This window comes from Dromiciops gliroides, chromosome 5 (genome assembly GCF_019393635.1).
Source record: "Dromiciops gliroides isolate mDroGli1 chromosome 5, mDroGli1.pri, whole genome shotgun sequence".
Lineage (NCBI taxonomy): Eukaryota > Metazoa > Chordata > Mammalia > Microbiotheria > Microbiotheriidae > Dromiciops > Dromiciops gliroides.
The window spans coordinates 90,041,901-90,068,107 of NC_057865.1; the positions used below are offsets into that span (position 1 = coordinate 90,041,901).

Consider the following 26,207-nt stretch of genomic DNA (forward strand, 5'->3'; position numbering starts at 1 on the left):
CTCTGACTCCAGATACAATATGCTATTCACTGCACAATGCAAAAGGCTAAGCAACAGTTAGTATCTCCAAATGTTCCTGTCTGCAAATTGGATAACAGTAAATGCAGGGAGCATAAAAAAAAAATCTTCTTCAGTGAAATCAGCAGTATAATAGACCATACTGGAAAAACAGCAGTATAATTAACCATACTGGAAAAACAAAGTGGATGAAAGATATCTATGACATTGCACTAGATAGCCAAATAGGATTAGTCCTTTAATTTAAAAATATTGGCAGATGAAGCAGATGGGCAATCAAGCAGGCCCAAAATTTAGCACTTAAGAAAGCAATGAGACTTCATAGCCTTTGGGGAATCACACAGTGCTTTTGATTATTCTAGGCTATTTGCTGCTATAAAATCTTATCTCTTTAACACCAATGTTATCTCAGCAGTTCTATGACTGTGAATGGTGATGCAACAGATCTAGGAACAATCAAAGTTTCAAATAAATAACCAAAAAAGACAATGGAAAGACATATAGGCTGTATAAGAAGGCTGCAGTATATTAATAATGATCACTTTCTTGTTTTCAGTTCACGTGGGGACCTTCAGCTTAAACATCAAAACCTTAATTTTTTTTATTTTAAGAGCTACTGAAAAATCTTTCTCAAATGTATTGCTTTCAAATTGCCTGAGTAAATACAGAATACCAAACAGTAATTCAACAGTTTTTGAATACTCAGCAACATTGTTATGAACATCAGCAGGGTGCTACCTTAATACTGTGATACACTTAAAAGCTATTGAAGTCAGCTGGATTCACTGAATGCCTCATCCCTAGCCTACACTCAAGAACTGTTCCACTTTTGGGGTGACATTAGTGTGGCACAGTAGTGTCTGCCCCTAGATTGTAGAGAATTTCCATTTTTTCTCTTCTTCTGTGGATAACTGCCTTCCTATCAATTCCGGCCAGCATACTGCTCCCCACCTACAATCACTTCTAATCTTCCCTGACATTACTGTTACCCATTGCTTTATCCCTTTGCTTCTTTATGCTTTTCTTTTCTTCTCTTTTTGTCTTCTTTCCCTTCCCCTCTCTCCACATTTCTCAGCTTTGAAAACTAAGAGGATTTGCCTTGCACAATTCCTATCATACAGTGAGAGCATTCCTTTCCTTCTGGTGCTCAGAAGGACTAATCATATCAATCACATACCTCCCTCCATTCTCCCACCATTTTTGTCAGTGCTCACTACTCAAAGCCTTTTTCTGATCCCCCCAACCCCTGTTTGGGGCTACATTAAAGTCCTAATCCAATGACTCATGCTGTAATGGAAAGATTACCCTGAACTCTTTTTTTTTTTTTTTTGCGGGGCAATGGGGGTTAAGTGACTTGCCCAGGGTCACACAGCTAGTAAGTGTTAAGTGTCTGAGGTCAGATTTGAATTCAGGTCCTCCTGAATCCAGGGCCAGTGCTTTATCCACTGTGGTATCTAGCCGCCCCCTACCCTGAACTCTTGAAGGCTGTGTCAGTAAACCACAAACAACATCAAAGACTACCAAATGGGAAATAGATTGTGTGGCTGTAATCCAAGGACTCAGCCTAGCTAAGGTGAGAGACTCTTTTTTGGAGATTAGACTTGTGGTGTTGTTTTTTAAAAATAGTATAACCTGGAGGAATGGAGGGAGCCAAGATGGTAGACAGGAACTCACCTGAATTCTCCTAAATTCTCTTCCCAACAACTTTAAAATAATGGCTCAAACAAAACTCTGGAATGGCAGAACCAACAAAAGGTCAGAGTAAAACAATTTTTCTAGGCCAAGACAGCTGAGGAGGTTGGCAGGAAAGGTTTGTCTTACCAGGGTGATGGTCAGGCCTGGAAAACAGTGTAGCACTGACTAACAACAACACTTTAAAGTTGGCAAAATGCTTTATAAATATAACATCACTTAATTTACACAGCAACCCTGGGAGGCAAATGATATTATCTCCCTTTTACAGATGAATTGAGGCAAACAGAAGTTAAATGATTTGCCCAGGATCTCACATCTAGTAAGTATGTAGGATTTGAACTCAAGTTTTCCTGACTTCAGATCTAACATCAATATCAATGGGAAGGGAAGGGAAGGGAAAAGGAGGAGAGAAGGGGGGTAATTTATATATTGCCTCATTTTACAGTTGAGGAAACTGAGGTTAATAGAAGTTAAGTCATTTGACCAGGGTCACATAGCTAGTAAGTATCTAAAGCTAAATTTGAACTCAGGTCTTCTTTTTTCTAGGCCCAGAAATCTAGTCCACTGTGCCTTCCAGCCAAAAGATATAACCTATCACATATATAATAAATCTTTGGGGGATGTAAGTAAATTTTAAGTATAAAGGAGTTTTGAGACTAAAGCAATTGAGAACCAGTGCTCTATAATAACAATTCACACCTTACAGTGTTTTCATCACAACTACCCTATGAGGTAGATCACCTAAGTATTTGTATTTTTTTTTACAGACGTGGAAACTGAGATTCAGAGAGACTAAATGACTTGCCTGGGGACATACAACTCTAGTCAATGGCAAAATCATAAAAAGAAGGAGGAAGCACACGACTATTCTCTTCCAAGAGAGGAAATATAAGTCCCCCTCCCCCCCACCACTACATTCAGGTGACCTTGGCCAAAGCCTTGATTGCATTGCATTTTTTACTAATATACATTTTTTTTTGATCAGCAACAAAATGTAGCATTAACAAGAAGAAAAAATCATTATGTGCTGGGGTGATCAGAGGAGACTTCATGAAAAAAAGTGATCCTTAGAGGATGGAAATCACCCACTCCCAAAGCTTCAATTATCACTCCATTCAGACTAAATGACACCCCAGTCTAAATCCCTAGCTTGGACCTCACTGTAAATGTTAGTCCCAAGTACCATATTCTGATCTCCTAAGGATATGAGGATGGGGTCTAAATGTCAAGAACATCATGGAAATATGGCCCTGAATGTCTTCCCTCCACACTGAAACTGTTAGTGAAGTCTGAACATAAAACTGTCACAGCAAAGAATCACGGGCCTGATGATTAATCACACAGGCCTGGGCACAGTTTACTGGGGCCAGCAGATGCCTCATCTTCCTCTTCCTCCTCCTTCCATCCTGGGCCTGAGGGGAACGTATACACACTACATATGGTTACACTAAAATTATGGTTTTTATAAGAAATATAGCTTCCAAAGACAAGCTCTCAGTGAGAAATTGCTCTTTTTTATGGTTTTGCACAGGAATAGGAAATTCCCTTCCTGCTGTGATTTGAAGCAATATTTTTATCCCCTTCAAACACATACACAAACATGTGCATGCTCTCTCCCTCCCTCCCTCCCCCCCTCTGTCTTTCAGTCTCTCTCTCCCTACTTCCTATTGTACCCATTCCAAATTGAATGAGTCAGAATGATTTCTCACTATTATTACTATAAGAGACCAACTTAGAAGGAGACTTAAAGATCATTAAGTCCAACTCCCTTGTTTTACAAGTGAGGAAATTGAAGTCAGAGACTTGAAATGCTTATGTTGCCTAAGGCCATCAGAGGTGGCTATGGCGGAGCCAGAATTTGAACAGACGTCCTCAGACTAGACATCTAGCACATTTTATACTGTACCACAATGGCTGTGAAAAGTGCCAGCAGGTAGAGGATCAGAAATCAAGTACCCAGAGTCCCAGCTTTATCTTCCTTTACTTGCTCCATACCTTATCAGTGCAATAATAATGAGAAAATAAATAGGGAATGCATTGGTGATTTCATTGGTACAGAGCACTGTTGGGTGAAAAAAATACTATCTTCCAATGTACTTTCTCCAAAAGTCATGATCTTAGAGAGTTAAGGAAGGCACTAATTTGCCCAGGATCACAGAACTGGAAGGGAACTTAAACCCAAGTTTTTCTGGATCTGAAGTTAACACTATCCACTATAAGAAAATGCTATAATAATAGTAATAATAATAAAATCTCAAAATATTCTTGCAAATTCAACAAATACTGCAATTGGACTATCATCATAAACAGCTAGGTGGTCCAGTGAATAAAGTAGCAGGCCTGGAGTCAGGGAGATCTGAGTTCAAATCTGACATCAGACACCTACAAGCTGTGTAACCCTTGGGCAAGTTACTTAACACTGTTTGCCTCAGTTTCTTCATTTGTAAAATAAGCTGGAGAAGGATATGGCAAACCATCCCAGCATCTCTGCCAAGAAAACCCCAAATGGGCCACAAAGATTTGGACACAACTAAAATGACTGAACAACAACAACAACTAAATTATTATTTATGATAACTCTGATGTGATTCATTAAAAAATAAGTACAATATTTTTATCAAGGTCTCCATTCTGAATATGAATATTCAACCTCTATTCCACTTGGAATAAAAAGTTCTCAAGATATAGAGAGAAATAGAAGAAATCAAAACTATATGGGATTAGGATGAAGTACCTATCATCCCCATCATCCTATTTGTTACTGGAGAAGTTCCAAAGATCCTTTCAGGAAGCTTACTGATGATGAGCTTACATTCCAGTTCTTTCATTCAATTATAAAAAAGCAATAATTTTAATTGAACATGCAAGGGAAAGCCAAACATTAAATATAAAAGAATCATAATGACTGGTAACAGGACTGTTTCTTTTTAAATTCCAACAAGATACCAAGAATGAGAATACTATTAAGAATATCTGACATTTATATAATGCTTTAAAATTTGTATAACTCTTTAAATATACCTCATTTGATCCTTGCAACAGGCCTGTGAGCTGAAGTACTACAGGGATGTTTGTCTACATTTTAAAGATAAGGAACCTGAAGGTCAGAAAGGGTATCTGAATTTGACCATTGTCACACAATGCAAGAAGTGGGATTGAAACCCAAGTTTCCAGACTCAAAATTCATTCTATTGTCCCATTATGCCTCTCCAATCAATTTCATAATAGTCGCTTAGTCAGACAATCAGTCAGTCAATAAGCATTTATTAAGTACCTACTTAACACAATGCCAGTACTATGTCAAATTCTGGGGATTAAAAAAAGAGTCAACAATTGGTCCTTGCCCTCAAGTACATCAGAGTGTAATGGGAGCAACAATAAGCAAATATATACAGACATATATACAGGACAAATATATACAAGCAAATATTTACAGGACAAATAGGAAATAATTAACAGAGGGAAGACACTAGAAATAAGAGAGATTGGGAACAGCTTTTTGTAAAAGGTGGCATTTTAGCTGTGACTTAAAGGAAGCTGGGGAGATAAGTAGACAGAGATGAGGAAGGAGAACATTACAAGTGTGGGGGGATAGCTAGTGAAAATACCTCAGCTGGGGCAGCTAGGTGGCACAGTGGATAGAGTACCAGGCCTGGATTCAGGAGGATCTGAGTTCAAATCCGGCCTCAGACACTTAACACTTACTAGCTATGTGACCCTAGGCAAGTCACTTAACCTCAATTTCCTCACCAAAAAAAAAAAAGAAAGAAAAAGAAAATACCTGAGCAAAGAGATGAAGTGTCTTGCTCATGAAACAAGGAAACCAACTTCTTTGGATCTAAGCGTACATATCAGAGATTAAGGTTTAAGAAAACTGGAAATGCTGAAGGTTGAACACTACATTTTGAAGGACTATGAACACCAGACAGAATTTTGAATAAGGAGCCTCTTGAGTTTATTGGAGGGAGGGTGTAGTTTAGACTTTCGCTTTAGGAAACCAATTTTGTCAGTGAGTTGAGGATGGATGAGAGTAGAGAGAGACTTGAGCCAAGCAGACCCACCAGCAGGCTATTGCATTATTCCAGGCATTAGGTGATAAGGACCTGACCTGGAGTGGTGTCAGTGTCTGAAGAGAGGAGGGAACCCAGAGGTGATACGGACCTGAACTGGAGTGGTAGTAGTGTCTAAAGAGAGGAGGAGACCTATTTGAGAGATGCTACAAAGGTGATACCTTGTCAACAAATTGGATATGGGGGATGGAAGATAGTGAGGAGTAGAAGATAACACCTAGGTTGTAAGCCCAGGGGCCTGAAAGGACCACAATACTCTGAACAGTAATAGAGAAATTTGGAAAGGAGAAGGGTTTGGGGGGGAAAGATAGTAATGTCAGTTTCAGACATATTGAATTTAAAATGTGTTCTGGACATACATACAGTTTGAGATGTCTGAGAGGCAATTGGAGATGTGAGATCGGAGGTCAGCAAAAAAATTAGGTAAGGATAGGTAGATTTGAAAACTATCCATATGAACATAATAATTAAATCCATGGCAGCTGATGAGGCCACCAAATGATATGGTATAGAGAGAAGAGGAGCCAGGACAGAACCCTATGTGAAAAGTATGAATACTGGGTGTGACCTGGATGAACATCCAGCAAAGGAAATTGACAAATTAAGCATCCTAAAACCTCCCTTTGAACACATTCCACCCAGACTTACACTCAAAAATCTTCAATAGTTTCCCCTTGACTATAGGATAAAAAGGCCATCTTCTTAGCCCGGCATTCTAAGCCCTCCCAAATACAGTTCCTATATCTGAGTCTACACAATAAAAATATCCTACTAATTGTTCTTTGAATAAAACAAATTCATTTTTGTGCCTCTGGTCTAAAATGTAAAGAATCAATTCCTTAATCCAATGGCTCTATAGTGGGTGGGGCTATGTGGGACAGATGCCAACTGAATATACTTATCACCTCCTTCTCTTTCCCAAGAAAACCCAAGGAATAGTATCCCAATCAGGGATTCTTGGAATCGAATCACCAAAGTATCTAAGTAAATATCAATGAGAAATGAAGTGGTGAAAGATGCTTGCTGACCATAACAGTAGAGAGTTAGGACAGTCCAACCACATAGAGATTCTCAGACTGTTTTTAGACACAATATCCCTTGGGTTTTTTACTGAAATTTCCTATATACCTCATTCAATATAAAAGAAAATTCTAGAGTTTATATTTACCTATTGAAAAATTCCATAAACCCAGACTAAAACATTCCAGCAACTCAAAACTGAATTTCAATTACTAAGTAATAAAATGTTGGTGTACCCCTTTGAAAAACTTCTCATACCCTCTAAAGGGTATGTGTATCCCAGGTGAGAATTTCTAGAGATGATACAACAGCCAATCCAAATTCTAACCCTGACTTACCCATTGATTTAAAAAATACATAGTTTTGTTTTGTTTTTTTTAGTCGGGGAGAGCAGCATTGGGTTATATATAGTCAGCTTTAGCCTCAGGAAGATGCAGATTAAAGCTCTACCTTTGACACATTTGGACCAAATGACTCTGGGAAAGCCACTTAAACTCAATTCCCTGATAAGCACTGGTAGAAGGAGGTTCATCACCAGGAGTTCCCTACACTAATGAAATTACAGGTCTGAACCACCCCATTCCCCCCATTTTTTTTTTGTTTTCATATCACATTTGTTTTTTTTTAATATAATACTACTCCCTCCCCTTATAACAACTAATAAAAAACAACAGATAGCAAAACCAGCCAACACATCAACTGAATATGACTATACACAGGACATTCCCACAACCATAGTCACCCATTTCTTCAAAGAAGGGAAGAAAGTTCATTTTCTCATCTCTTTTCCTGAGCTAAAGTTGGTGATTATAATTATAAAATTCAGTTTTATTGTTATCATTCTTTCAATTTACACTGATGCAATCATTATATACACATGTGTAAACATACACATTTGCACATAAAACACACATATATACAAAATATATACATGCGTGTGTTTTATTTATATATTTATTTATATATATATACACACATATATATATGCATGCATGTATACTTCCTGGTTCTGCCTATTTTATTCTGCATCAGTATATCTAAGTCTTCCTATGTTTCTTTGACTTTTTCATATTCATTTTTTCTTATAACAACAACAGTAAAAATAGCTAGTATTTACATAGCACTTACTATGCTAAGTGCCTTATAATTGTTATTTTATTTAATCTTTATAACTGAGGCAAACAGAAGTTATTTCCCGAGGGTCACATAGCTACCAAGCTTCTGCAGTGGGATTTTTAACTCAGGTCTTCCAGACTCTAGGCTCAGTGCTTTATCTACTTCCCCACCTCTACTACCTTCAATATACCACACTTTGATTAGATATTCCCCAAACCAATAAACATGTACTTGTTTCTAATTCTTTGCTACCACAAAAATCCAACCATTAGTGTATGTAGCTCTTTACCTTCACTAACAAGCTATTCTTGATGGCATTTGGGATGTTGACTAATCAAACACGAGTATCTCTTCAAAACTTGTTATATGTCCAGACCAGTACTGGCTACTATGGGGAATGTCAAGGAGTAAGACAGAAATCTTGTCCCCAAGGAGTTTACTACCTTGTTGGGAAAATAAGACACATACATACATATATACATACATAGGAAATAATTAGACCACAAGTTCTAAATTTGGGGTAATTCACTGTAAAAGCAATAGGAAATAGAAGAAGAGAGAGATTGATCACTGTGGGCTGGGATAGTTGGGTAAAGTTTCAGGGAGGAGATGGATATGTGGTAGGCCTTGAGAGATGGGGAGAATTTAGATACATGGATCTGAGAGAAAAAGATATCTCAAGTGAGTGAGGTGGCAAAAATGAAGGCCCAGAAATAAAAATAAGCCTAAATTATGCAGGGATCAGGAAAGGGTTTAATGTGGACACAGTAAGGTTGCATAAGGATCAGAGCAGCAGATATGGTTAGATAGATAGGTTGGGACCAGATAATGGAGGGACTTGATTGCCAGTCTCATAATTTGGAAATTTAGCCTATAGAAAGGAGGGAGCCATTATGGATTCTTGAGGAGGAAAGTAGCATGATGAAAGCCTTGTTTTAGAATGTTTAATCTGGCAGTAGTACACAAGATGCATAGTATCATATGGAGATTAATTTTCTTTTCCTTTACTTCAATTACTTGGCCTGATCTCTTTTCACACTTCATTTCTCCTCACTCATAGACAAGAAATGTCAGATCTCATTTTATTACATAGGTACTTGCTTATTTAGGACCTATTATTGTACTCACTTCTTTACCAAAGTCCTGTACTTATCCTGCAATGGAGATGAATACAAACTCTGACAGGTACCAAACCAGGGGGAGAGAACAGAGAACAGGAAAAAGGAAGGGGGAGGGGAGGAGAAGGGGAGAGGAGGTGGGAGGAAAGGGGAAGGGGAGAGAGGAGAAGGGAAGGGAAAGGAAGGACGAAGGGGAGGGGAGAAGGGAAAAAGACAGGACAGATGAGAAGAGAGGACAGAAAGTATCAAAAATGAGCAAGAGAGGTTTAGAGGTTATATGTTGAATTTCTTGTGTGCTTGCAGAGAAAAGCAATCTGTATATATTAGACTCAAAGATTCATGTACAAACATCTCCTTTTGTTCTGCAATGTATAAGAAATGATCATCTTTTTAGTACTTGGCAAGTTCAGTATAAAATAAATGTATGAGAGGATGTAATGGAATCCCTCCAAAAATGAGGCAGTACAGTAAAGCTGAAGATGATTCAATTTGAATTCCAACTCTGCCTCTGAAATCTAGTTCACACACCAGCTCTGTGACCCTAGACAAGTCACTTATCACTCCATCAGTCAACAAGCATTTATTAAGTGCCTACTATATGCCTGGCACCATACTAAGCATTGATGATACAAAGAAAGACAGTCCCTGCTCCCAAGAATTCACAATCTACTGGGGGGGGAGCATACAAATTATGGAAATCATGATATTTACAAGATAAATTGGGATAATCTCAGAAGGAAAGCACTAGCATTAAAGGAGGTTAGGAAAGGCTGCTTATAGCTGAGATTTGGAGGAGTTTAGGGAAGCTAAGAGGCACAGGTGAAGAAAAAGAGTGTTCCAGACATAGGGGACCATGGAGTTGAGAGATAGAGTACCTTGTTCAAGGAACAGCAAACAAGCCAGTGTCACTTGTTGCAGATTATGTGGAATGGGGCAGGGATGGGGTGTAAGGCATAAAGAGACTAGAAAGATAAAGGGGGAATGAGTTATAAAGGCCTTCAAAAGCCAAACATTTTTTATTTGATCCTGGAATTTACTGAGAACCACTGGGATTTATTGAGGAAAGGCGGTGACATAGTTAAAACTCTTCTTAAGGAAGATCATTCTGACAGCTGAGTGAAAGATGAACTGGAGTAGGGAGAAAATTGAGTCTTGCAGACCAGCCAGAAGGTTATTTAATAGTCCAGGTGTGAAGCAATGAGTTTTTGCACAGGGTTGGCAGGGGTGGCAATGTAAGAGGAAGAGAAGGAGCTTCTATGAAATATGTTAGGAAGGTAGAAACAACAGGACTTGGCAATAGATTGGACATAGGGAGTGAGAGAGAGTGAAGAGATGAGTTTGACACCTACATTTTGAGCCCTGGCTAATGTTGGGATGGTGGTACCCCATGAGGTACTTCTCTGCACCTCTATTTATTTCCTTGTCTCCGAAATGAGAGATTTTTGTTAAATGATTGCCAAGGTTACTTTTAGCACTAACATGCTATTAATCTATGTATTTGTGAGTGGTGGGTATTTCTCCTAGTCCTGTTTCCAAACTGAGAGACTCTAAACTACATTGTCAGAGGCTTCTGGTATTAAAAACTCCTGCCATCTAGCTTACAGGGTCATGCTCCCTGGGTCCTGCTGCTTGCTCCTGTCAAGTTGGAGAGGAGCATTTTCCATTAACTGACTGATCAGCCTGACTGGTGTTCTTGGCTGCAATGGGGAGACAAGAGGAAAGAAAGTAATCTCCCTCCATGCCAGGGCAGCTTAGTGCATCTAGAATTCAAAGAAATGTCACCTTTTCAAAAAAACATATACTCCAGGAGAAAAATGCCTTGTCATTGTACCCTGTCAGAATCACTTGATGAAGGGTTCTCTGGGTCATGCCACTTTATTACATTCCTAACCAACCAAGACAAATCACAATTGTCCCCTTTCTGGCATCAAAACCATTCTCTCCCATTTGTATCATCTCTTGCTTAATGCTGCCCTGTCCTTTCTTACATAGTTCTTCTCTGTTAATGACTTTGAACTCTAGGTGACCCAAAAAGGAAAGTGTTCCATCCACTGTCCAAAGAGAAATGTATGCCTGGTGGTAGCCTCTCCCTGAAGAGGAAGAATGCAGTTCCTTCTACACACGTGAGTAATTTCATTCAATCTCTCCTAATTCAACTCAATGTGTTTTGGGTTTTTTTCTGAAATACTTACTTGGTTCCAGAATTGGGCATGGCCATCTTATAAAGAGAAGAATGCAAAAATTCCTGTAGAATCACAGTCTTAGATATGGAAGGGCCCTGAGAGATCATCTACTGTGGACCAATCCTTTCATTTCACAGGTGAAGACACTGAGCCCCACAGAAAGAAAGCACAGTGGTGGAGATAACACCAGCTTAAACCAGGAGAATGCTTTATACAGTGACCACAAATGAGTAAAGCAAAATTACTTTGAAAGACTTCAGAACTCTGAGCCATGCAATGACCATCATTACATCTGAAGACTGAAGAAACATACTTCCTACCCCTAACGGAGAGATAAAGAACTAGAGGTGCATAACAAGAATTCAACTTATACTTAAACACAGGCACTATGTGATTTCACTTTGCTTGACTATATTTTTACAATATAACTAGATTTATATTTTTCTATTTGGAGGAGGAGAGTGCATGGATAGGGGGAATTGGCAAATGATGATAATACTATAAAATTTTAAAATAAGAAAAGAATGTTTAAAAAAATACTTAAAAATATGCAAAAGACAGCAGATAGAAGGTCAGAAGAGTACACAGACAAGGGGAACAGTGGTGGGTGATGTGGATAGAATGACTGGAATCAAGAAGATCTGAGTTCAAAGTCTGCCTCTGACATTTACTACCTATGTCAACCTGGGCAAATCACTTAACTTCAATGTGCCTCAGTTGCTTCACGTATAACATGAGAAGGTTGTATTTGATGTCCTCTAAGGTCCCCTCCAGCTCACAATCTGAGTCTATAACTCTATACTACTTAATTTAATATTCATTAACAAAAAGAAATTGTCATATGAGTTTACTGATTCATATTCAATTCTCTTTTGTATTCTTTAAATAATATACATAATAATAATTACCCAGAGTCATATAGCTAGTAAGTGCCTTGGGCAAAATATGGAGTCAGGTCTTCCTGACTCCAAGAACAGTTCTGTCACTTCCTGCTTGCTCGCTCACGCTCTCTCTCTCTCTCTCTCTCTCTCTCTCTCTCTCTCTCTCTCTCTCTCTCTCTCTCTCTCTCACACACACACACACACACACACACACACACATACACACACACACACGAGAAAGGAAGAGACAGCAAGATAAGGAAATATGAAGTATTTACAAAATAAAATGAAGTAATTTCAATAGGGAGCGAGCACTAATAAATTAAGTGGGACCAGCACTAATAATTGAGTGGGCCAGGAAAGGTGTTAGGTAGAAAGTGCTACCTGAACCGCGTTTTAAAAGAAGCTAAGGGCAGTTAGGTGGAGCAGTGGATAAAACACTGGCCCCGTATTCAGGAGGACCTGAGTTCAAATCTGACCTCAGACATTTGATACTAGCTGTGTGACCCTGAGCAAGTCACTTAACCCTGATTGCTGTGCAAAACAAAAAAAAAGAAAGAAAGAAAGAAAGAAAGAAAGAAAGAAAGAAAGAAAGAAAGAAAGAAAGAAAGAAAAAAAGAAGAAGCTAGGCATTCTAAGAGGCAGAGGTGAGAAAATGGTACATTCCATCTGTTAAAAGGCAAAAAGTCTAGAGATGCAATGTCTTATATGGAAAACAGCTAATTCTCCAGGATGTTTAGGATGAAGCAATATGAAATGAGACTTGAAATGTGGATGGGAGCCATATTATGAAGGGTTTTAAATACAAAACTCATCTTTTTAAAAGATTTATCCTAAGGGCAATAAGGAGTCTTTGAGGATTTTTAACTTGGAAGTGGCAGTGATTTGGTCATATATGATATATGTAGAAAACAAATAAGAGGAGAGAAAAGCTAGTAGCAAGGATATCCATTAGGAAACTATAAAAGTTCAGAATAGAGGTGATTAGGGTCTGAACTAAGGTAAAGGTTGTGTAAGTCTGGGAAAAGACAGAGTCAAGAGATGTCAAGGAGGTAAAACTGACTAGACTTAGCAATTGATGTGATACAGGAGGTGAGGAAGATTTATGAGTGAGGGATGACTCAAAGTTGTAAATTTGGATGACTAGAAGAAGGACAGCACCCTACTGACTATTGTTAGTGGATCTATAAATTGGTCAAGCCATTCTGGAAAGCAATTGGAACTATTGCCCCAAAGCTACCATGTTGTTCATAAACTTTGACCCACTGATAATACTACTAGGCTTATCCTCCAAAGATATCAAAGAAAGAAAAAAATGTCCTATGTATACAAAATAAAATTATGGGATATGAATGTAATGGCATACTTTAGGGTCATGAAAAATGCTGAAAGCAACAGTTTCAAAGAGACTTAGGAAGAATTGGAAAAAACCTATGTAGAGTAAACTGACAAAAATGAAAAAATAATGAATACTATAACAATATTATAAAAAAGACAATTTCAAAAGAATTAAGAATTGCGATCAATGCCATGATTAACCATGAGTCCAAAATACAGAAATTGAAGCATGATACTTACTTCCTTACAAAAAGTTGATGGACTAAATATGAAGAATGAGACACATTTTTCTAATTGGCCAATATGGGGATTTGTTTTGTTTAATCATGCATATATATTACAAGGTTTTCGCTTTCCTTTTTTTTCCTCCAAGGGTGGTGTGGGTGGGAAAGAGAGAAAGTAATTTTTTCATGGAAAAATTATTAAATAAAAGAATGATAGTAGCCTCAACCGAAATAGTGAAGGCAGGAGGAGAGGAAAACTTGGAGAAAAGCTGAGTCCTGTTTTGGACAAGTAAATTAAAGAAACCTATGGGACATCCTGGTAAAGATGTCCATTAAGCCATCAGCAATGAATTAATGGAATTCAATAGAAAGATTGAGGTTGTATGTCTAGATTTGATAGTCAACTATCTAGAGATAACAATTGAAGCCCTGGTAGCTGATAGAATCACCAGAAGTGAAAATATAGGGAGACAAGAAGAGAGGGTCCCAGAAAGAGCCTTAGGGAATGCCTATACCTGATGAGCGGGAGAAAGATAATCTGAAAAGGGAGAGAAAGCATAGGGAATGGTATGGGTTAAAGCTGGAAAGGTACATTCGAACCAGACTGTGGAGGATCTTAAATTTCTTCATCAGGAATTTACACTTTATTCTGTAGTAATAACAGTGTCATTAGCAATTACAACATTGACATTTATATCTTGTTTAAGCTCTTAACATACTTGATCTCATTTGACAACATAAGAAATATGAAGCCACCAAGAATCTTTGAATAAAGAGACAATATGATTAAAACTGTATGTTAAAATGCTTCCTTGGGTACCAGCATGTGAGATGGAATGAAGAGACAAGGGAGCAGAGGCAGAAAGACCAGGTAGAAAAAAGCAGCAATATTATAGACCTTCTGAGTTTTCAGTGTTGCTGTAGATAAGTGAAGGCAGGACTAAAATGGCCTTAGATAAACATGGTGTTTTTATACATTTCACTAATGCAACCAACCCAATTCATACTTCTGGGTTGCCTGATTACTGATGCACAACAGCGCGATTCTTTCTCGTGCAGTGCTTTTAAAACTTTTTTGTTTAACTGATCCCTCTGACAATCTGTAGAAGGCTATGGGGGCAGGGAGGTGGTACAGTGGATAGAGTGTCAACCTTGGAGTCAGGAAGACCTGAGTTTACTTCTGGTCTCAGACACTTACTAGCTGTGTGACCCTAATTAAGTCACTTAACTTTGTCTGCCTCAGTTTCTTAATCTGTAAAATGAGCTGGAGAAGGAAATAGCAAACCATTCTAGTATCTTTCCCCCAAAAAAACTCCAAATGGGATCAGAAGTTGGACATGACTCATTGACCAAACAATAACAGAGTCCTATGGACTGCTTCTCAGAATAACATTTTTACATTCATAAAATAAAATACATAGTATTACAAAGGAAACCATAGTTTTGTGTGAATTATGTGATTTTTTTTCACATTCAGGTTGATGCACTCTCTGAAATCTGTCCACACACCCATTGTATGTGAGTGTCTGGATGCTTGGATGTCAGGTTAAGAACCACTGTGCTAGTGAATGGGTCAATGGTGCAGTAGTCTTGACAGAAAGGCAGTAAATAGCAGAGCTTTCTAGAATGAAATGCTACTGACAAAGAGGGCTGTGGGCAGAGTCAGTGGCAACTCACTATCTTCTCAGGCTTCAGGGGGACAAAATGACTAGGCTGGTTCCAAAGTCAATGCTATTCTCATCACTTTGCCCTGCATTCTCATTATCAATCCACGACAGCCCTGACAACATCCTGGGGGTTGCATTAAAATTCCACTTACAGAGGTGCTCGTCGATAAACACTACAACTGCAAATACTGAGGGGGGGGAGCTAATCTCTTAAAATACTAATTACTCATACAGTGCACTTACACACACACATACACAATATCATGGAATCACTATGTGAATAAGTGGCAAACTGATTAATACTAATCGAGTCTGAACAATTTATGCCTCAGGATTAAGTATGGCCTACATAAATCCCAAAGTACAAAGACATAGGAGGGGGAAGATGCAACAATTCTGAGTCCAAGAAAGAGAGAAAGCTGAGGAATGGAATGTTGGTATTAGTTAAGATGGGAGTTTTCTGAACTTCTAAATAAAGGCATCCATGATAAAAGTTTTTGTTGGGAGTTGGGGGAGAATTTCTAAACTTTTCTGAAGAATGGATTAGAAGAGCCCACCAAAGGGCAGCGAGGTGGCACAGTGAATAGAGCACCGGCCCTGGAGTCAGGAGGACCTGAGTTCAAATCCGCCTCAGACATTTAACACTTACTAGTTTGTGACCCTGGGCAAGTCACTTAACCCCAATTGCCTCACCCCCCCCCAAAAAAGGAAAGAAGAGCCCACCAAACTAATAGCCCAATCTAGGTAGTAATCTTTTATTTTTTTAAAGTCAAATCCAATGAAAATAACTTCATTTCCCTGAGAAGCACATAGCATAAAGCTTCTTAAACTGTGGGTCGCAGCCTCATATGGGGTCACATAACTTAATGTGGGGGTCGCAAAAAATTTGCCAATAGTAAAAGTTTATACCTAGGGTAGTATTAACATTTCTCAGGTGAAAAGGGGTCATGACAGAAATATGATTAATGTGATTGTACATTTATAACCTATATCACATTTCTTGCTGTCTTGGGGAGGGTGGAGGGAGGTGAGGGAGGGAGAAATATTTGAAACTAGAAATCTTATAAAAACAAACGTTGAAAACTCTACATGCAACTGGAAAATAATAAAATACATTTATAATTAAAGAAAATAAAGAAAAGGGGTCATGAGTGGAAAGAGTTGAAGAAGCCCTGCTGTAGTGGATAGAGAGTTGACTTTGAAACCAGAAAGACTTGCAATCAAGTACTGTCTCTGATACACACTTACCTGTAGGACCCTGGGAAAGTTTCTTAATCCCCAAACACCATTGTCAACTTTCTAAGATGTTATTTGCAGAGAAGGCACCAACCTGCAAACTCTTGGCAAGTTCTTAGGTTAATCAAATTATAGGATTGCAGAATTTGAGAGCTTCAAGGGACCTTCTTTGCTATCTATCCCTATCTGTACAATAACAAATCCAATAAGTAATTTCCAACTTCTCCTTGAATATCTCTAAGCAAGTGAACTCATCACCTCTCTAGAAAATCCATTCCATTTATGGAAAATTCTAATTTTTCCTGATATCACATGTAAATTGCTCCCATTACAGCTTCTACTCATTTCTCCTGCTTTTGCTCTTGATGGCCAGACAGAATAAGTCTAGTTTTTCCTCCAAATGGCAGTCCTTAAAGACAGTTATCAGAAGCTTTGTCCACAATGAGCTGAATGAATAACAAAAAGAATTACTGTAGGAATTCTGGTGGAGGTCTTCTAGACACATGGTTTTTATTGAGTAGAAGGATTTCCTCTATCAGATCCTCATTCTTGCTTTTGGTACCTGCTGCCCATCCCTGTTTTCTACTTCTTTTACCTGCTGACAATCCTCCCTTCATTAAGTCCACCCCAATTTTGCCGAAGGGAAACATTTTCATAGTCTTTCTAGGCATGAAATACCTCAGGCCTCAATATCAAGTGTGTGTATACACACACATATGTGTACATGTGTGCATACATATACACATATATAAAGTAATTTGGAAAAGGAAAGGGATAAGCATTTATATATTGCCTATTATGTGTCAAGTGCTTTATAAATATCATCTCATTTGAGCCTTACAACATTCCTGCAAAGTAGGTGCCATTATTATCCCCATTTTACAATTGAGGAAACTAAGGCAGACAGAGGTTAAATAATCTGCCCAGAGTCACACAAGCTAGTGTTTCAGGCTAGATTTGAACTCAGGTATTTCTTACTTGAGGCCCAGATCGCTATGTACTGAATCACTTAGCTCCCTCAACAAACTTTTGTCAACAGCTTATTGTTGAATCATTTTTTCAATTGTGCCTGATTCTTTGTGACCCTATTTGGGGTTTTCTTGGCAAATATACTGGAGTGGTTTGCCATTTCCTTCTCCAGATCATTTTACTGATGAAAAACTGAGACAAACAGGGTTAAGTGACTTGCCCAGGGTCACACTGCTAGTGTCTGAGGCCACATTTGAACTCAGAAAAATGAGTCTTCCTGAATACAGGTCTGGGATTCTATCCATTGGGCCACCTACTTGCCCAATGTTAAGAGCTTACTATGTGCCAACCACTGTGCTAAATGCCAATAAGAAGTGAAGACAACAGAGATAACTGTGGGTCATTGTTCCATATTTCAGGTAGCTAACAAAACGAGTGGAGACAGAGAATATAAAATGAGTATTGTCTTTTAGGGACAAGTGTCTGCATTGGATGTATTCAAGCCAAGTCTGGACAGTCATTTGCCAAAGATAACATAGAATGATTCCTGCACTCAGGAGAAGGTTAAATAAGATAATCTTCAAGATCCTCTCCAACTCCCAAGATTCTGGTATTTCAATTCTTCTCTTCAAATGTGAAAGGAAGATACTTAAAACAGTTAAATGGTCTGCACATACCTATATTCTGTCTTCTGGTAGTCATTCTCATTTTATGAGAGAACGTAACTCCCAGCAAGAGGAACAAAGGCCCATTTCTATAGAAAGGAGAGGCATACAGGGTTAAAATGTATCTGTGTCTAGGAAAATAGCAGAACAATGTAAGTGAAGGCTTCATGCTGAGGGGAGGGGGAAGAAAGCAAGGAGGGAAAATGAACCAAAGAATCTGATGAACTGAATGGAGTCAGAAGTAAGAGAATCAATGAGAAAAGTACAACAAAGGAGCTAGGAAAAAACAGAGGGCAAAAGGAAGAGAGAAGAAAACCCAGGAGGAAAAAGACAAAGGCATTTGTAGAAAGGATTTCTAATTAGGAAATGGAACATTTTAATTAAAGCAAGGCAAGTAAAAAACCAGGATAAAGAAATAAAAATAAAATGTGAGAGGTGAAGAATGAGAATCTTGGAGAATATAATTGGAAAATAATCAAGAAATGGCAGGAGAGAATGAATGGATTTTAAAAAAGGGAAAAGAGTCTCTGTGAGATGTAAAGAAAAAAGAGAAGAAAGAAAAGAAAAGTCATGCTGAATAAAGCAACATACAGAAAGAAATAATTATCAACATGAATGGAGTTGAGTTTTGAACAGTAAAGAGAATTGTTTTCATTGCTCAATAGGAGCCATCTGTCAAAGTGCTATCTGGAGTGGAAGCTGAGAAAAGGCAATGTCTGATCACTGAGGAGCATCTACTGGTTAATCGTCCATGGCCTTGGAGCCATTCTCACAACTTTTCCTGCATGCATCAGGTTGCCTTCTTCAGCTCTCTCCTGGCAGGCTGAGTTTTAAACCCTCCCCTCTTCCTCCCTTCCCATTCCCTATCCCTATAGGCCCCCTCACAAGAAACAAAGTTCAGAATCCAGTACGAGGAAAGTTTTCAAATAGAAATCTAAAAATAGGACTACCCAAATAGAATGCTGGAAGAAGCATCTGAATATCTGTCAAACAGGTGGGGTCAGTACAATTTTCTGAGGATTCCTTTAGGATTCTTAGATGGTGGAGAATAAAGGGCAGTTGTCATTGCTCAAATACAGTGCAGGTTGTAACCCTATTCTCTTTGGTCTGTTTCCCTGCTCTTCCCTTTCTTTTTCATGAACTTGAACTATTAATCCTTCCCATTTTTCATTCATATTTAATTTTCCCACACTTTTGCCTTCTTCCTTTCAGGTTAAAAATATAATCAGGTCTCCTTTCTCAAAAAAAAAAAAATATCTTCCCTTACTCTAGTTTCAAGTTCTCTCTGTGCTTTCACTTATCAAACTCTCTTAAAGAATAGTACACTCAGTGCCTCCACTTTCACATTTCCTTAGTTCATTTTCCCTCCTTGCTTTCTTCCCACCTCCCCTCAGCATCCAGTCTTATTCCCATTGCACTTTGGTTTGGTCCCCATCACTCTATTGAAACAAGCATCTTTATGGTTACCAATGGCCTCCTTATTGACAAATCTTTTTGTGAATGACTTTGTGGATGGCCACAACCTTACCTAGAAGCACCATTCCTGTTCATATTAAATTCAATTCCAACTACTTGTGGGATATCTCCTCAAAGATCTGTGTCATCATGTCTGAAATTGACCTTGTCATCTTCCACCCCCTCCCTCTCCCTGTCCGTCCCTCCGTCCCTCCCTCTCTCTCTCTCACTCTCTCTCTCTCTCTCTCTCTCTCTCTCTCTCTCTCTCTCTCTCTCTCTCTCTCTCTCTCTCTTTGGTGAGGCAATTGGCATTAAGTGACTTGCCCAGGGTCACACAGCTAGTAAGTGTCAAGTGTCTGAGGCCAGGTTTGAACTCAGGTACTCCTGATTCCAGGGCCAGTGCTCTATCCACTGAACCACCTAATTGCCCTGCCACCCAATTTCTCTTTGTTTTTTCTTTTTTTTTTCATTTTTATTTTTTTAGTGAGGCAATTGGGGTTAAGTTACTTGCCCGGGGTCACACAGCTAGTAAGTGTTAAGTGTCTGAGGCTGGATTTGAACTCAAGTCCTCCTGACTCTAGGGCCGGTGCTTTATCCACTGTACCACCTAGCTGCCCCCACCCAATCTCTCTTAATGGCACAACTGTTATCTCAGTCATTCAGACTTCTTACCTTGTGGTGAACTTGATCTTTTCTTCTCACCCCTCACATAACCCATAATTGTCAAGTACTTTCACTTCTACTTCCACAATATCTCACACATATGAGCCCTCTTCTCCAATCCCATCTTCCCAATCCAGAATCTACACAGCACCTCCATAAACTTCCAGATGAACATATTTCTCTTAGATAGATACATATGGATATAGATGTATATGTATTTCTACATAGATATACACATATGTACATCTCTCTCTCTCTCTCTCTCTCTATATATATATATATATATATACATCCTTCAATATTCATGACACCTATTAATACACAGTGCCCAATATATGAGATACTTAATGATCACTGAATTAAATCCAACTGCTCTGTGTTGAAAAGTGTCCCATTTCACTGTAAAGTCTGGCAAGTCATTAACTACCACATAATCTGGGTGCTCAGAGAATAATGTATAAGTGACTTCTTTAACTCAATAGGCAAAAAATGAGCTAACTAGCTTCTCATTTGGTGAATCCTTTGGATTGCATTAATATTAGTGATAATAAAGCTTAATGTGCACGTGACACTTTTGATTTTCCAAAGCACTATGACATCTATTATCCAATTCGAACTTCACCTATGAGCTAAGCTGAAGTGCTGTGATCCCCATTTTACAAATGAGGAAAGAGGCACAGGGCAGTTAAGTGGCCTACCTAAAGTCACCCAGATAAACAGTAGTAGGCAACAGAACTCTGATTTCATTCTTAGTCCCATGATTTTTTTCCATAAGACTTCATCGCTTATGAGTTATATATCTAAAATAATCAATTGAGGCATGAGAAATTCAGTCAAAACAGTCATTTTTACATCAACTAAGTAAATTTTAAAACTTACATAGCATTCACCATTAAAAAAAAATCACACCATATTAGTGTCCTTATTGTCTCTTAAAGTAGACTGAAAAGTCTTCAAGGACAACAATCATATCTTTTATTATACCCTTAAAATGCCTAGCAGAGTATTAGATATATAGTAAGCACGTAACAAATAATGGTTGAATGATTGAAGGAACAAATGAATGTGAGCATACAACCCTATAGAACAACATGGAAAATCTTGCACACAATCATTCAATTTCATGACAGGAAAACACGAATGTGACATGAAAATAAGATCCCTCTTTTTTTTCTTTTTTGTTTCAAACTGATGGAAAATTATTTGCCCTCTAAGACCTAAAACCACAATGAAGTGAGAAAGATTTTTGATACTATTTAGTTATTCCACTAAATTATTACTATTAGTTATTACTAATTCCAGAGTAATTCAGGAATTAGGGCACACTATCCAAACTGACTATAAGTTAATACAGTTTGTGGCAAGGAAGGCTTTTCTCTTATAGACATTTTGGTTCTTAAGAGAGGTTTTACAAGAGGAAACAGATAGGTAACTAAATGCTTAAAGCATTTTAGTTTTGTATATTTTAATTTTTTTTTAAAAGAAGACCATCTCTAAATAAAATAACTTTAGGCAATAACATGGGGGCAGGATCAATAGCGGAAGGTTAAAACCAACAAAATTCACCCATACCTCCACACCAGAGCAGCTCTGATACCCTCATATAAAGATCAGGGAAGGTGGGTTTTGTATGGAGAGAATGGGTTCTCATCCAGGTATGTCTGAAAAGTGTTCTATTCAATTGAGAAAGACAGGGAGGTACAAGGGACTGGCCAGTAAAGACCTGGTTGTGTAGTTATAGGACCTAGAAGTTTCTCACATAGATCATGGACATCTCCAGTGAAGGAAAGGAGAAGGAAATGATGGCCTAAAACCACTCCACCTGTCATGAGAGGCCAGCAGTAGTTTTATACACTATTTAAGCTACTAACTATTCAGTACTTGAAATAATATCCATTTTCTAATCACTTAGGAGGGACAAATATGCATTGTCTTTACACCAATCTCAACAATTTTTTTTTTTTTAATCTTAAGCCACGGGGAGAAAGGAAGAACATAGAGGCAGGGGCAACTAGGTGGCATAGTGGATAAAGCATCAGCCCTGGATTCAGGAGGACCTGAGTTCAAATCTAGGCTCAGACACTTGACACTTACTAGCTGTGTGACCCTGGGCAAGTCACTTAACCCTCATTGCCCTGCAGAAAAACAAAAAACAACAACAACAACAACAAAACAACATAGAGACAATGATTAGAAGCATTGGACTTGACATGTGGAAGACCTGACTTCAGATATTTCTTCTGACATTTAACTGTGTGGCTATGGGATGGGACCTCTCTGCTCCTAAGCATTTCTGTCAGCTTTAAGGTTTGTGAAAGGCCATTCTTAAATTTTTAGTGCAAACATTTATAACTTAAAAATTAGCATTTGTTACAAATCAGGGCTTGATTTATTATTTTGTTTATTTCTATGCTTAAGAAAGTATTGTTAATGCAGATTAAACTCAAAAGTGTGTAAATTATCTTTTTCTCCCCCTAGGGAACCTGGTTGTTAAATATTTACCAGCACAGCTCTATGTTAGTCTATTGCTTGAGCTCAGCTAAAGTGAATCAGAAGAAGGCTCATGGAATGGAGTCACCACCAGGCTAGATGACTGGTAACAGTAGGCTAATAATAACAATAACTGGCACTTATAATTTACTTTAAATTTTACAAAGTGCTTTTTATCCATTGTCTACTTTGAGTCTCTTAACACTCTTGTGTATAGTAATGCCTTGCTATATTGCTTTGAGGTTAAAATGATTTTATATATATATATATATATATATATATATATATATATATATATATATATATATATATACACACATATATATGTGTGTGTATGTGTATATATACATAAACATATATAAATTTACACATATTATATCTATAACATATGTAAATCCCTTTGCAAATTTACGATACTATAGAAATATAGAATGTAAGCTCCCCAAAGGCAAGGACTGTCTTAATTTTATCTTTGTGTTCTCAGTATGTAGCATGGGGCCTGGCACATATTCGGTATTTAATCAATGTCTGTTAAATTGACCTGATTTGAACTGGATTGAAATGTCAACTTTTATCATTTCTCTCAGATTTAGACTTCAGAGCCTGTAGCACATCATCAGAGATGGCAATCTCATCCTCTCAGAGTGCATTAGACTTCTGGAAACAGTCAAGATTTATTTGCAGCTAACTTGGGTGAACAAGATGGATGACAGGTAATTAAGATTATGACTGAGGTGTAACTGTGGAAAGTAAAGGGGTTGGACTAGATCATGGATTCTAAACCTAGAGTCCATGAATTTGATTAAATTTTCGTATTTTAATAATATTAGGCATCTATACATATTTTAATGCATTTCAATGTAACTGATTTCCTTGGCAATTCTAATTTATTTTATTCACTTAAAAATACTATTCTAAGGAAGGGTCCATGGGCTTTACCACCAAATAGGCCAGGACAGACACAAAAAAAGTTAAGTCCTGCTCTGGATAATCTTATCCTCTTAACTATATTTGAACACTGTATTAACTAGGATTCTAGTGCCCTAGTCATCTCCCGAGTAAATAATTCTTTCTCCTCAAATAATTAAGTAAATTCCTATTTATACATTGTCCTCTCCTTCTCCCTATGAAATATAAGCTACTTGAGGGCAAGAAATTCTTTTTTTTTTTACTTTGTATCCCCAGCATCTAGCAAAGGGCCCACAATACACTATTCATTTTTTAAGTACTTTGGATTAGATCTAGAGAATTGCTACTTTGTCATAGTTAATAGGACTACTTAGAAGTGCTAGATAACTCAGTTGATGTGACTCAGGAAAGAAACACTAATTCGCAAATTAGTTTCATACTCTGCTTCATGCTTATCAAAATATACCCTAAATAAATAAATGAAAGCAAAAAAATAAAGCCAATAAACAACCTTGTAAAACATTTCTTTTGCTTCAGGAAATGGCTGGTTCAGTGGTTAAATACTGGCAGTTTTGTTGCTAATTAGAGGATAAATTAGCTATACATGGGGGAAAAACAATAAAGACACTTCCTACCCACTGGCTATTTTTTTTTCCTTTTTTTAGATGGGGTGATTCCAATAATAATCATAGGAATATTTAATTTGGAAAGATTCCCTTAGGAATTATAATTTGTGGTTTATTTTGACAATAAACACAGCAAGTAAGTAGATAGTTCTATAGTAAGTACTGCTAAAAAGCCCAGGGATGGGGGTGGGTATTTATTAGAACTAATTGAGACACATAGTCTCCAAATTCATCTAGACTCCAGGCTACTTGTGAATGATCACACCCTCCTCTGGAAAGTCTAAAATTCAAATGGCAACTGTCCTCTTCCCCCTCCCTCCTAACCCTGCCCTATGCCTGCTTTGGGGGGCTTTTCTTCTAACAGTGAAATGACTTCAATATTTCAAGGATCCATGTTTTCTTCCACAGGGTACACTCTCCACAATTGCCGCCACTAATATCCTCCATGCTGTAGAAGAAAATGATGAATTTATGAAGCCAAAAAAATAAACATAAAATAAATCCACCACTTGGCAGCCTACCTTCTAATAATAAGCCCTTTCAAACTACCTAGGTTGGTCTTTAGATGCCAAGCATATAACCCATTACCTTTCTTCAAATTTGAATCCTTTCCATCTTAGTAGGACCTACAAGCAATTATACTCTGCTGATATAGCCTTCAAGGACCCAAGGTCACCATTATAATACAATGAGCCATCTGGATAAGACTGTAGTGGAGTTTCCCATGCACAGTCCTCTATAAAGCAAAAATGAAAAATGATTCTAAAATGAGATCACAAGAGGTATCAGTTAAGGAAACTGCAGTAAATTATAATGCAATCAGCCCACCAATGTACCTGAAATTTCTAATGCTAGTGTTATTTATTCCAAGGCACTGACTCTAAAAGACCCTCATCAAAATGTGAAAATCCTATCAGGAAAGGGCATTACATTAATCTCTATCACATAAAAGGGTAACTGATCAGATTAGCTAGGAATGAAACAGAGGACAAATACATATTGACTTGGGCAAGGAGCTAGGAATGGTCCACAGCATGGGCAGTCAGGACATTTCCTAAAGAGATAAACGAGAGCAGAATGATGAAATACTAGTGCTGGGAGGGCCCTTAAAGATCAACCAGTCCAACTCCCTTATTTGATAAGTGAGGAAGCTGAGGCCCCAAAGAAATGACTCGCCCAAGGTCCTGCAGATTGTTAAGGACAGCACCAGAATTGGAATCAATGTTTCTTACTCCAAATTCCAAGCTCTTTTTACTATGCCACCCTGCCTTCTGACTCCAAGTCTAGCACTTTCAAGAACCCCAAGTAAAGCAACCTCTCTCCTCTGAACTTATACATAACCCTTTCTACTTCTTGTTACATGAGTTAGCAGCATAGGAGCCACTCCCCTACTAGATGGTAACCCTCCATAAGAGCAAGGACCATGGCTTTTTCCAACTCTTTATCTTTCTTAAGCCTAGCAATACTTGTATATGTAAAGTTTTCAATTCATGAACAAAACCTCTTTTTCATATACCATGCTTTCTAACTCCAGGGGTGGGATGACCATTAGCTTGCATTCTCTATTGAAAAAAATTGATTTGGTTGATTCTAGTTTATTTTGAGGTATGGGGAGGGAAATGTCACCTAACAGGTATTGCCTCAGGGGCAGCTAGGTGGTGCAGTGGATAAAGCACCAGTCCTGGATTAAGGAGGCCCTGAGTTCAAATCAGGCCTCAGACAGGACACTTACTAGTTGTGTGACCCTGGTAACGTCACTTAACCCTCATTGCCCCACCAAAAACAAAACAAAAAAAACAACAAAAAACAGGTATTGCCTTCTCATTCAACAAACAGATGGTTCATTGCTGAAGCACTGTAGAGC

At 38.1% G+C, this 26,207-nt stretch overlaps 1 long non-coding RNA gene across 1 annotated transcript; it reads left to right on the forward strand.

Annotated features, from left to right (window-relative positions):
* Positions 1 to 22,795: 22,795 nt before the first annotated feature.
* Positions 22,796 to 24,817, forward strand: LOC122727844. The gene is made up of 3 exons (XR_006353207.1): positions 22,796 to 22,914; positions 23,396 to 23,521; positions 24,752 to 24,817. It is a non-coding gene; the product is annotated as an uncharacterized LOC122727844 (long non-coding RNA).
* Positions 24,818 to 26,207: the final 1,390 nt, after the last annotated feature.